The 11,635-nt window shown below is 38.0% G+C and overlaps 1 long non-coding RNA gene across 1 annotated transcript; it reads left to right on the forward strand.

Annotated features, from left to right (window-relative positions):
- Positions 1 to 277: 277 nt before the first annotated feature.
- On the forward strand, positions 278 to 11,130 carry LOC127013569 (uncharacterized). The gene is made up of 4 exons (XR_007766090.1): positions 278 to 325; positions 1,306 to 1,379; positions 9,197 to 9,270; positions 10,190 to 11,130. It is a non-coding gene; the product is annotated as an uncharacterized LOC127013569 (long non-coding RNA).
- Positions 11,131 to 11,635: the final 505 nt, after the last annotated feature.

Genomic DNA, 11,635 nt, shown 5'->3' on the forward strand with positions numbered 1-11,635 from the left:
AAGCTCAGAGCAGACACTCATGTTGTTGGAAAACATCTCCGATGTTACAGAAAAGTGACTGCCCCTCTGGGCCCAATAAGGCTCCTACAGCCTTTGGGTCATGTGAGGCCTCTGATTCTCATTAGCTGCACCTCACTCTTATCCTCGTTGCTCATCAAAGCACCTTCTTTGACCTCCTTTCTTAGCACTTTGTACAATGACGTTCAAGTGCATGTTGTATATTTACCTTTCTTTTTATTATTTTTTCTTTCCATTCCCTCCTGCATTTAGGAGATGGTGCCTTTAAAACTGGTTTCTTGGGGATGCTCCTAGGCTGCCTGGACAGGTATTTCTATGCAATGACTTAGCTACTTTTAGACACAAAACGTGCTTTTATTCTCTTTTCCACTTTGTTTGTGGGGGTGCAAGGAAGAAGAAAATCCATTCTTTTATTTTCTCTTTGAAATGTATACATATAAGAGTATTTTGGTGAAGGTCGTTGTCATCTGAGGAGGGGGGAACTCTAGGGCTACCTGATTTTTTCCCAGCTACCTCCTCTTAATATGTCCAGAAAAGTTCTGTTTAAGTGGTTGACAGACTTTTGGATGTGTGGCAACCCAGCCCAGTGGTAAGATCTTGAAACCTCTGGTGAATGGCTGCTATGCACATGCAGGTTGGGTGTGAAAGACCCATGAAGAGACTCCAATGTGTCATAGCCGTTTCCAGTCCATTGTAGATGTGACCTTAGACTACACACGTGCGATGAGAGAAAAACATCCAGGATAAGCCTGTACATGCCTGTGGATGACTGTGCATGCCTGCGTTCTCCCTGGGGGTTTACCCAGCTAGGGAACTTCACAGTTAAAGTCTTGTCAAAAAAGACAATTAAGTTTTATCGAAAGTCACCAAGGAGAACAGGAGAAGCATCTGTATAGGAAATGCAAGGCACAGTCAAGAGCAGTATTTAAATGTTGGTAGATACTAGGCATAAAAACATGGCACATACACTGTCTTTTAGGTTTGGACTTTATGAATAAGCATGAGATTTTGAACTGCAACTGCATTTAGAGGAAGTTGTTAGATATGTTTCTAAGGAGAGAATAATCTGTTCCTTCTGAGACTCAGTTAAGGAAAAGGTGGCACTGTTGGTTTTGCTGGGTGTCTGTCAGAGCTGGGTAAAACCATCTTTGGGTTTTGTGAAAAAGAAAATACTCGGTTATAAATTCGCACCATCCTTCACAAGAACTGTTTTAAAATTATATATGAATTTCAACTTTCGAACTAGAACAAGCGGCTTCAGGCTTTTTATTCCTCTTTTTGTTCCAGACAGCTGTATTGCTGATATGCTCTTCTACTAACAATAAAAAGGGCCCCAAAAAGCCAGCTTGCTACAACAACAGGTAATATAAAATGATTTTTTAAAAAAGCTAAGTTGTTTTCTTTACATGTTGTTAAAGCATTAAAGTGTAAGCCTTATATGGGAAATAACAGAATGGACAAATAAACATTTAGTAGGGTTTTTTTAATTGGTGGTAAATTTGCTAAAACATAAAATCAGTTGCATCTTCATTATTTTATTTCTACACGCACACTATGCTAATGTATAATTAAACTACAGTGTGGTTATTGCTTTTTGCATTGTGGAGTAGTAAAAAAAAGGTTAGAAACAGATTTCTGTTTGGCAGGTGCTGTATCACTTGCAGCTCAAAGTGTCAAACTTACACATTAGGGTCAAAATGTATGCAAAAAGGATATAATTTGGACTTCTGCTGTGATTTAAAATAAAATAGAATAGAAAATCACTCCTTTCCCATGGGGGGGGGAGAAAAATAAGTTGGTAGAAATAATGAGAACGCTATTTAGTATATTTTACCTTGGTTATTACCATTATTAAATAGAAAAATTTTGTATGCAACAATCAGAGTAAAGAAACCTGTTTGTTTTCTTGTGAGTTATGTATGTCTAGCAGTTTATTTAAAACAAAATGTGTTAACTTAGAGTGGAAGATACGCTTCCTCTGAGCTCCTTGATCAAACTGATATTTGGAAGACTTACAAGAAAGCGAGGTTTGTAACCTTTTCTGCAAGTGTCATCGTGCTTTCCTACATTTATTGCCGTTGCCCTAAGAAGTGACAGCCTTATGTGTCCTGCTGTCTACAAGCAAGAACTGGAAAAGCTATCAGATCAGTGGAATACAAAATGTGAAATGCGTAATCAATGTTTGATGAGGAAGGTGGGAGAATAAGGAAGATATCAATAACTATTAAAATCCAAAGCCTAGACTGTGAGGCCATTGCTCACTCTAAATAATACCTCGTACCAGTGATTGCTCCTCTAACTTGGATTGAAAAAATTGTGCCTTACCTTCATTCACGTTACAATATAGAGAATCTTAATATGACCCAAAGTAAAACAAAATTTGGCTCGTGCCTTTTGGAAATTTTTAGTAGTAAAAAAAAAAAATCCAAAATGTTTTAATTGGTTTAGGTATTTTAGGAGGAATTAACAGGTTGAATAAATTAGAGCCATCCCTGGAGGGATCCCCAGGTGGGCAAGTAGGAGCAAAAATTGAGACTTAAAGCCACGTGTAAGACAAAGAGAGTTTAAGTATTGTTTTAATGGGGATTTTATAGAATAAGAGAAAGTGACTTAAAGCCAAACACATTTGTGTCAGAACAAGGGATAGATCTGAATCATAAAATGCAAATGCTATCTGACGCTGGCATGTGGGATTTTGATCTAACAAAACCTGTAGAGCAAACAGTACCCATCTGGGGAAAATACCAGTGATATAAAAGGCCAAATGAGGATCAATACAATTAATAGATCACTTTCCTCAGAGCTATTTCCAGGCCGTGTATTTGAAGCAGATTAATAGACAGGCCTAGATTGTTTCAGTAAGCAATTTGGATGGAGCTTGATTCACCTTGAACAGAAAGACAAAAGACCCAACACAATTCACAGGCTGTGATCCAGATTCTGTTCAACACGGAAACTTAAAAAAATAGGAGGTGCAAGGAAGAGAGAGGTCTCAAGCAGGGAAGGAACAAGTAATGTGAAGACTATGACATTTTATTTTCCTGCTAAACTCTTTTAGAAAAACTGTCCATTTACTTCTTGCAAACAGAGACTCCTGCTGTGTATAGCAGCTCGGTATGCGCTCAAAATTTTACATGAATGAAATATACGGCTGACAATCTGACCTGTGTTATTTTCTAGCCATTCAAGTTCTGGCTGCAGGCTGGCTGAAGGAAAAGTTTTTAACTAGGAATAGTTCAAAAACATGGGAGAAAGCTTCCAGAAAAGACATGCTTGGTTTTGGTGTTGTTTGTGTCAGCCCTATCAATGCAACTTTTTTTTTTTCCTCTCTGAGATTTTCTTCTTTTAATTGCTATTTCTAACCCTGCTCATAAGTGGAAGCTAAATGCTTTTATCTCAATTTAGCTAGTATTTAATGGACCTGTGAAAACACAGACATTTAAATATATAAGCTCTTTACAGGTCTCCATTTAAAGTATTTAAAATTTGGTGACAAGTACTTAATGATTTTTAGAGAAAATAACCTTGATTATGCATTACAATAAATAATAGTTCTTTCTCAAAGGGTACCTTTTCTCTTTTATGTAGTATTTTAGTTATGTGGTTTAAAGGTAAAATGCTAAAAGGGCTGTCTAGTTTACAGAATGAACTGTGTCTGTTAAAATCCTGTTTAAAATTTTATGACACTGGAGTTTATTAACATTGAAAGAAATTTAACACCTAGTGTATGGTCCCTGTTGTTGCCTTCATTTATTATCCTGGCCCTCTAATAGACCACTTCAAACTGAATAACATACAGGAATCAAACTAGAATTGTTGCTAATAGTGGCTTAATTCAACTGATGGTGACACACACTGTCCCTTCCTCACAACAGGTTTATTCATCTATAAGTTGGTTTATATGTTATTTAATTAGAGATACCTCATATTTATAGAATTCCAGACTTAGCATTCTCTTTGACTACCAAGCGCTAAATTGTGTTATTCAAACTGAAAAGCAGAAGAAATGCAGTAAAGTGGAAACAAGTCAGGTGGCCCAGAGCAACTGGCATTGTCCAGGAAGGCAATGGATAACTTGAGTAGGATAACAGGAGCAGAGTAATTACTGAAGTGTGCTAAGGAGAGGTAAAGCATATACCGTCCTTAGAAAGAATGAAACTGCTGAAAGCTATTTGACAGAGGAAACCACAAAAAGAGGGCAAGCTTTTTATGCATCCTAACACATTTGAAACAGATGTCAAATGTGCAAGACTAGACATCTTGTGCAATTTCTGAGATCAAATTGTAACAGAAATCAGGGGTCCCAACCTGAGAAAAGGATTATTAGGAAGACTTTTTTTGTACATAAACAAATGCAGATTTGGCAGGCTAAGGAAGACAACCAAAACAGGCCATATGTTTTGAGGGGAGGGAATAAGAAATGTTAATGCATTGGATAAGCAAGTCTCAAAACTCCTACAAGCATACAGAAATGGAAAAAGATCAAACACTCAAAGGAAAGTCTAAATAATGAATCAGAGTTTGTTTAGAAGAAGCAGGATGAAAAATTGTGCAAGCTAAGGAAAAAAAAATCAGATTCAAGCAGTGTTTGGTGTTTAGACAGACTATATCAGCAAGAAGCAAAACCATCTTCTGGAAAAGACAGTAGAGAAAGACTGAATGCATCTAAAACTAAGTTAATGATGCAGTCTTGGACAAAAAGTAAAAGGAGGGCTTTTTGTGAAATTAATCGAGAGAATTACATGTGAGGACTGGAATATCAGCTTAAATACTAGTGAAATTTTTATAATTTGTAAAGTGAACCCTCGTGCACAAGCTTGTGTGCTAGCAGCAACAAAGGCTTTGGAGAAAAGTTAGTTGTGGTAAAATAGGGAATGTTTGAAGAAGAGAGCAAGAGAATAATTCCTAGTATAAATGTATATGAAGGAAGGTTAAAAAAAAACCCAACCTGTATCAAAAGTTTGTTTGATAAACAAGAGTGATAGGCTTCTGAACAATTATTTTTGCTATCTAGAAGTAGCATCAGTAGAAAACTGTGGCTTTTGGAGATGAAATCTCAGTGCTAATATCTGTGTTTACTGAATAGGACATATTAAATGTTGTTATGATGGGTAAAAGACCACAATTCAATTGTTATGAGATGAAATGGTTTTCAGAGGAATATGATCATAAGTATGTTACTTCAGGTCCAGGGTGTCCAAGCTCAATGCTGTTAGAGAAAATGCTGTAGAAATTGACAGAAGAATGCTTTAAAAAGCTGAAAAATCAGATTCGTATTTGGCATTCCTGAATTTCAGGGCAGCGTCCTTTAAATTTGATCTGTCACCAGCTGAAATGTGGTTTGACAGAAAGCTTAGGGCCAGACAACTTGATGGTATAACCTCTTCTTTTAACTTAGAGGTAAGGTAAGTTAGAAAAACAAAAAATTAAACAGAAAGTGTACTTGGGGAATGGAAACTATCATACAGCCTATACATCTGCAAGACAATATATATGATGGACAAACATAAGCAAATTAGACATTAATCTTTAGTGAAGTTGTTCCAATGAGGTTGTTATTGAACATACAGGAGAAATTCGAGATAACTCCTCTTCAGAAAGAAACTGAAGGAGTAAGAGGTGAATTCTGAAAATTTAAGTGTAGAAACAGAAGCAGCTGTGGAGAAGTTGGTAAAAAAGTCACAGTATTGTAGTAGTTGAAGAGCTGAATAGGGGAAGAATTGCAGAGGTGTCTTCAGGAGACCAGAGGAAGGATACAAAAGGACTTTTTGCAACAGACAGTTCCCAAAAGATCTGCAACTGCATCTGGGACAGGAGACCCTAGTAGGACGGCCAGTTCAAAAATGAAATGTAAAATGAAGATCAGAGTCAGAATATTTCCCGGGAAATGAGTTTCCAGGTTCTCCACTGAAATGAAAGATCAACAGACAGAAAAATGCAGATAGAAAAACACAGCTCCTCATTCTTTCCTGTGTCTCTCCTCCCTATCTACTTTCCTAAGTCCCAATTCAGTAAAGCATATATTGAATTTTAGCATCATGTTGAAGCCTCGTTGAGATCCCAGGGCCAACCGAATGCATTACTCAGTGCTTCCCCAAAAGTAATGGTTGGTAGTGGTAAGTGCATGTTCATGAACTTGGATGCATTAGTCTTACTTTTTGTCTGTTCCTGCTCCCACAGACATTTTGCAAAGCTAAGAATTCATCTGTGTGCTGTTGCCTCATTTCCAAACAGGAATCTTGTGGGGAACCTGCAGAGTATGGGTCTGTCTGATGAACTCTGATACACAGAGACCCATGTGCTCCCAGCAGCCTACCTCAGCCTCGGGGAGCCCTCACACAGGATTAGCAAAGCCTGGAGTTTGTGGTGAAATGCACTGTGAGTTGGAAAGCCTCAAGCAGTGATTTCTTCCTTGCAGTAAGGAGGAGGAAGCAGATCCTTGGACCTTGCCAACAGAATGCCCGTCTAGGTTAAAAGCAAAGTTAAGCTCAGCCATCCCTTCCAGCACCTCTCAGGGCAGCACGGGCAGACAGACAGAGCCAGCAAGATGCCATTGGGAGCCCTTCTGTTCACTTGGAATGACTTGGTTTGGGCTGTGCAAAACTACAGAATAAAAAGACACTCCCTTCCCCAAAATCTTATATTACATCAGCTGCTCCATCTGCCCCAGGAGGAGGAGAGCAAAACACCAGTGGCTCTGTGGCCATGCCAGAGCTGAGGCTGGGGGCACCGTGGTCATTCAGAGACAGAACTAATCTTCCCAACCATGCCTCTAGGGAGGTAATTTTGATGAGTGCATACACAGCTTCTTGGGCCACAAATTGAGAAATATCTGGCACCTCAGCCTGCAACTAATGGACATAGCTCCAACTTAGGACCTCTCAGGTCTTGGAGTATTTTTTAGAGGAAGGATTACTAAGTGGATTTTTCTAATTATGGTAGCTTATAATACCAAGGAGCTGGTAAGGTTTGTCCTCTTCACTGGATCCCAGGGCTACTGTACTAACCAGTAACTAAGGGTGATACACAAGAGCGATGTGTTACGTACATAAGGCATATATAAGTGTATGTAAGCCTGGAGATATTTTTTCATAAGCTTTAATCTTGCACATCCTCTCCAGGGGTAGTTTCAAGTGTTAGAATGACTGGGATCATGCTATTGCTTAGGAATGAAAATGTAACAGAAGCTTTTTCAAAGTATCAAGGATACTCCGAAAACATCAGTGTTCATTAAATGTTATCAAGCATTTTATTCGGATGGCACAGTGCAGAAAGGTCCTGCTATGCAAGGCTCTACATATACTCAAAGGAGAGAATTCATACCCTACCAGTTCATGCTCCAGGGAAGACGGAAAAGAGGTGAATAAAAGGAAGCGGTTTTATTCCTGTTTTACAAAAAGGGCATGGAGAGGTAAATCACTTGTTGGGGTTATACAAAAAGCATATAATAACAGAAGGTCATGTACGGACTAATTTAGTACCTTCCATTATAGCATCATTTCTTTCTTTAAGAGTGCTGCATGACTCTATGATGTAAGAAATTAAGATACATTTTCTAAGGTCTCCATTATGATGTGTTGTCTTTCCCACATGAATAAGAGTCCTTTATTTAGTAGAGTTTGTTACGGTGTTAGATGCAAACCTGCAGTCAGTTAAAAAGGGCTGCTGTTGGCTGCAGATCCAGATGACCTGAAACTAAGCCTACCGGAGACCATTTGATCTTCCTCCACATTTTGGGAATAGACGTGTGGGACTAGACTGGGGAAAAGGAATGGATAATTCAGCATTCTGTTAGTCATTGTTATTGTTTGTTTGTGCCTGAGTGTGTTGCACTTGGTCGACAGACTGCAAGCCACATTAAAAGTGGTAATGAGAAGAGCAAGGTAGGTATTGAGAATTTTCCTTTTTGAGGGATGTTACCTATGATGTTTTCTAAAGCTGAATTTTGAATAGTAAGATGATGGATAGTGAATCATCTAAAAACAAATCTTGTTTAGGTCTTTAGCTTGTATAATAGGATCTCATTTAACACAGCTCCTTGTTAACTCATTAAGGAAATTCAAGACTAGGGGATGAAAACGGCTTTGCATACTATCAGAAGGCAAGATGATGCATTGAGTTGTCTCACAAGCAGGTGTATTTATTCCATTGATTCTTTCAAAAGTATTCTGTGGATTTTATGGCTTCTACTTTTCTCCCTTCATTTCCATCAATCTATAATTAATCTTGGGGAATGTTTGCCGTGCATCATTGTCATTTGGTACTCTGTGAGGCTGCTTTGGAAGCCTGTCTCTTGCAGACACAAAGGAAGGAAATTTTTTTTCAAGGTACAGTGGGTACAATAAATTAATATCAGGAAGACCATTCTTGGCTCTTTTTGTGCAAAGTGTCTACAACCCTGCGGATTAAAGGCAAGAAATGAGGAGGAGGAAAGAGTGCACATATGCAATGGAAGAGAGAAGTGGGAACAGGAGATGGGGAAAGTATTTCTTTAAAGAAAATAACTCTGTCCTCCTCTATACTGTTGCATTTGAACATTTATATGTATAGACACCTTTAAACATGCAACTCTTTCTGAAGTGAGGGATGAAAATGCTTGGTTTTGGTTTTCTGATATATGATCAGGTAAATTTTGCAGCAAATGAAGTTAAAAACTTTATTGGATATATGCTGTCAGAGTGGTTGGATTCTAACAGTAGGAAAAAAAACATTTTCATTACACCTAACTCAGAAATTTAAGTAATCTGAAAGCTTTGGTGCTCATTAAAAAGAAACCTTGCTCTTTCCAAGTTTAGAAACTAAATGGATAAAGACTTCAAGGTATTCCTACTGTAAAAAGGAATCAATTAATGAGAACTTATGTCACAACAGTGTTGGACAGCAAGTTGCAAAGAAGTGACATTTGCTTGGATTTGAAAAGGAAAGAAAAACATTGATTAAGGAGCATATTAAAATTTATGAGTATTTTTCTAATGCATTCTGCTTGTAGCAAGTCTGTACTATGATATTCTGCACTGTGAATACATATGCAATCTGTAAAATGGGCTTTACAGATCAGCCTTACTGAAATGCTCACTGAATTACTAACCAGGCAGGATGATGTTCTTGCTTGTGCTTCACAAAATCATAGGGAGGAGTTGATTGGTTTTTGGTTTGATTTTTTTTTTTTTTTTTTAAGATGCGTTTTCAGAGAGTAACATAGGACCACCCTGGAGGAAAAAAGGCAACGTACATCCATCTGAAACAGAAACAGTGAGTAGCCCAAACTTTCAAAACTCGGGTACCCAAACTGTGTTCTTCTTCAACACAGATTTTTGTTCCGTCAGCAAGGCAGACACCTCTGTTCTCACTCTGCAGGACGGGTACTTCACTCCCCCCAGCATCCTAGTAGCATTACTGTGCAGCTCTTCCTTATGAATTCACCTCTCTTGAGCCTTTGTGATTAGAGTTGTGTTTTGAATTCTAGATAAACTCTTAACAGGGTTTTATAGGGAAGTATTAATACCCTCCATCTTTGCTAGAGTGACTTTGCCTGATAAATATTAGTTGTTTCTTTAATGACCACATCAGATTGGTGTCTCTTGCTCTTCCAAGCTGACTATCTGCAAGGAGATTTTCCTCCTTCTATATTAATTCCAGCTGATTAACTTCCAGCACATGAGAGGATTTTCTTTGATAGCATTGTACAGTGTTACAGCCGCTAGTGCTGCTATGTTGTCTCTCATTTCTCACTTCGTTCCCTAAGGTCATTTGCTTGTCTCTACATGATAATCCATTTTTCCTTTTTAGTGGTGTCTTCCAGGTCTGCAACATCGGCACGTTTTATTAGTAGAGTTACAAGTCTTTTCCTTGTGTAAAGGTCATTAAAGAAAAGCTGAACACAGCATGTCCTAAGACCTGAGATGTTCTCCTAACAGCTTCCCTCTAGTTTGAAAGTTCCTTTTTTACTGCAGTGCCAGTCACCTCCCTTTACTTCCTAACCCATCTTACGATCAGTTCCTAATTCCCAACTTCTCTACTCTAGCAATCCCCCTGAATGCCTTACTGTAATCCAGGCAAATTGGATCTAGCATATTTCCCTTGTCTACAGAAAGCCAGTATCTTCTTGAAGAAAAGTATCATCTGTACCTAGCATGATCTGCCTTTTTTCTGTTCTCCGTTCACATTGCAGACACAATCATTCTTTTGGGCCTCTCAGTGGTTCTTGAATTCTCCTGAAAGGAAATTACAGCTTTTATTGGGAGCCTCATCTAAGAAAAATCTTCAGGATGGTGTGAAAATGGATGTGAAATATTCTGTAAGAAAGACAAACAAATGGTTGCACTACTCCTAGTATATTTTAATGTCTCTTTAACTAACAAGCTCCACAGAAACATCGGCATTCAGGCTGTGCTGTACTGATGCTAGTGCTGTGTAATGATTACAATAAACCTATTTAGATGAGGAACACAAGACATTATAACAACAATCCCCATTACTAGGCAATTAAGTTTGGTGAGTTTTCTATGTTTCGCAAGATTTTTGGTTTATTTTTGGGGCAATGTGAAGGGACAGGATCATTCTAGTTTCTTAATAGAGAACAAGGGTTTGATTATTTGTGATCATTTCAGATAATGATTTTTAGCAGGAGGGAGGGTTGGCAAAGCAGTAAGAGAACTGAAGGGTTTGCCAGTCAAAGACTTTTCAGAGTAAAATGTCTAGTATTAGAATTTGCCACTTTGAAGCAGGTCAGCTTAATTAAATAATTATGGCCCTAATAGATGTGTAGACATGTAGAAAATTGTGACTCCGGAGTTCTGTGTTTTTCTAAAACTTGCATTAAAATGTTGCATCATATTTGCACCATAAGCTTTGAAAAGATGTATTCAGTAAAACTAGATAAATGATGTCTTGAATGTCATTTCTTAAGGACCCCAGAAGCCTTTTTCTTGGTCATGAAAAAAATTTATTTATTTATTTTTTCAATAGTAAGGCTGTCAAAATGAAAGGAAAATATAAAAGCAAACACAAACCCCGAGGGCACTCTGTTTCTTTTGTCCAAACACACACTGTAACAGAAACAAGTGCAAAACATTAATAAATCTATTCCAGAAGTCATTAGTCATCTGTGGTCACTGCATGGGAAAAAACAATACCTATCTTAGTGACATGAGTGGCAAGTCCATCCAGAAGTTGTGTAACAGCAATGAGAATGTGTCAATAGACGTTAACAGATTAAAAGCTCCCACCTAACATCTACTCTGTCTGTATGGGTTTGAATGTTTTCTTTGTTTTTTTGAACTCAAGATACGCTCTACCTATTTGTTCTTTATAGATCTCAGAAGAAAGTGTCTCTTTTAAACTCCGTTATTGCTGGATTTTGGGCTTCTGTCAGAAACAGTGCAAGAACAAACAGTATTCAAAAGATCTCATTTTGCCTCCAGCTAAATTCACTGAGTGTCAAAGCAAGTGATTTATTTATTTATACAGCAAGAGCAACTCGGTTTTCAAATCACTAAGATTCATATTGTGGGGGGGTGGGAAAGTTGGAGACGAAGTTACATGCTTGGTTCTTATTTTATTTAGCTTGGTTCCCCTGTTAAATGTGACCCTGTGGCAGTTTATGACCCCCATACAG

The sequence above is a fragment of the Gymnogyps californianus genome, chromosome 2 (assembly GCF_018139145.2).
Source record: "Gymnogyps californianus isolate 813 chromosome 2, ASM1813914v2, whole genome shotgun sequence".
NCBI classification, from domain to species: domain Eukaryota; kingdom Metazoa; phylum Chordata; class Aves; order Accipitriformes; family Cathartidae; genus Gymnogyps; species Gymnogyps californianus.